The 2097-nt window shown below is 55.3% G+C and overlaps 1 long non-coding RNA gene across 1 annotated transcript; it reads left to right on the forward strand.

Moving 5' to 3' along the window:
- Window positions 1–289: 289 nt before the first annotated feature.
- Window positions 290–1564, forward strand: LOC147576022 (uncharacterized). The gene is made up of 2 exons (XR_015241996.1): window positions 290–1324; window positions 1437–1564. It is a non-coding gene; the product is annotated as an uncharacterized LOC147576022 (long non-coding RNA).
- Window positions 1565–2097: the final 533 nt, after the last annotated feature.

Below are 2097 nucleotides of genomic sequence, written 5' to 3' on the forward strand. Positions count from 1 at the left end.
AATGTGGGGGCAAACACCAAAGACTCACAGAGGAGGCAGAGGGCAGAAGCCGGGCAGGAGCCCTGAGCAAGTTGGGGACCAGCTGGTCAGAAGCAGCTGCAGCAGTGGAAACAAGGTGGGACAGCAGTGTCAGAGTGGGAATGATGCTCTGGGAGTCGGTGATGTGGATACACCCGCAGGCCTGTCCTGAAGAACCTGGCTAGGGGACTGGCCCAAGTGGTTTTCTCCTCTCCCCACCCCCCCGCCCCCCCCCACATGTTCTTCACACAGGTGAAGGGAATGGGCGGAAGATCTCCTGAGCTGACTTGATGGCATGTGTGGAGGCCAAGCACACAGGACACAGAAGTGGATTCAGAGATTTGTGTGCAGAAAGTGAGGGGAAGCAGGATGGGGTGCCGGAAGAAAACGAACTGTGAGGCCATTCCAAGGGAGGCCTCAACGGACCCCATGGGGAGGCAGGGGCTGGAGTCACTCATCAGTTGTCCGGAAATGAGGCAAGGGGACTTTGGAGAGCCTTGGGTCCTAGATCCCCGCGTGAGGCAGCTTCCTTGTGCCAGGGGCAATTCCTTCCTGAGCTCTCAGATTTCAACACCTGATCCTGAAGGGTGGCCTGTGTGGCCACCATTATACTAGAGGTGGCAGGCTGGTCAATGAGCGTGAGGTTGGCCTGTGGTCTGAGATGTGATCTGGTCAGTGACCAGACCTGGCCAGCCTCTGTAGAACATTCAGTGAAAAGAGCCTCTCATGGTTTAGGGGAGAGAGCTGACAGGATCAGATTTTCATTCTAGATTGCTGTGGGAGCTCAGGAGAGAGAGCAAGACTGATGAGAAACATGAAGTGTGGCCAGTGCACAGAAGATGTCTAAAGACACAGGAGTGGCTAGGACCTCACAGAGCCTGGGAAGGTAAGGGGGGGGCGGAGCTTAGCGCAGAGTCTGGGGAAAGCGGCGACACTTACAGGGCGGGGAGATCAGGATACTCCAAGGAGTTGGGTGTGCAATAGTGCAATACATGGTCTTTCCTGGGTGGGTAAATTGGAGAGCCAAGAGAACGAAAGCTCCAGGGAGGAAGGTGACATCACAGACCGAAAAGCCCTCCTTTCCTCCCCCAACACATGCACACTCAAGCAGTGGCTTGGTAAACTGAGTTCAGCCGGCTGCCCCTAGATGGCAGTGTACGCACATAGCAGGAGCTGCCCAGCAAAACTCCCCAGGGACAGCAAGGGTCTCCCGTGGGACCAGCAGAAGCTCACCAGGGCTGTGAGAGGGACCAGGAGAGGCACCCATGATGCCTGCTGCATCCACCTATGCTCTGCTTTGCTGCAGGTGTGTGTGTGTGGGTGCCTCTCTCTCCCTGTCCTCTGTGGGGAGCGGGGTGGGCAGGGCCTGAGCACAGCCCCCCCCCCCCCCCCAAATCCCCATGTTTATGACTCTCCAGGGGCACAGTCTTGGGTGGAAGATTGGACATAAAGCCAGTGGTTCTGGTTCGACCACTTACGGGCTGAAGTGACTCGCTGAGACTACTTTGCACATTCGTTTTATAAACGCGCACCTTCATGAAGACCAGTTCACATGAGATTATTCCAGAAGGAATGCTTCTACACCGTCAGGTGACTTTCACTTCTGTGTCTATCCCTTATTTGCATGCTTTCAGGGACAGACTGTGGGTTGAGCCAAGACAGTCTTACGGGTCCTTGTCTTAACCTCTCGGATCTGTCCCCCCCCCCCCCCCCCCCCCCCCCGCCGATGTCTCATCTGGCCACATCTGGGGACTTCCTCTTTGGCAAAATTATCTTCTCCCATCTGAAGTAATTACAGTATGGGTGGCACACAGGCAGGGCTGGAAGGGCACTGGGAGGTCATCTACTGAACAACCTTCCCCTCTCTCCTACCCTCAGTTTATGGATGGGATGAACGAGGTGAGAAAGCCAATCGCCAGCACAGATAACATGGCCTCAGCCTCAATCATTAAAGTGTGCTCCACCACACAAGTCAGACCCTCATGTTCACACGTGAGTTCCTACCACAAATCTCTACAATCTTGTAGGAGACACAATCAGAGGGTAGGGGGCCCATGGCTGAGGCTGCAGATGCAAATA

Source organism: Puma concolor, chromosome D2 (assembly GCF_028749965.1).
Source record: "Puma concolor isolate L17-30 chromosome D2, mPumCon1.1.hap2, whole genome shotgun sequence".
NCBI classification, from domain to species: Eukaryota; Metazoa; Chordata; class Mammalia; order Carnivora; family Felidae; genus Puma; species Puma concolor.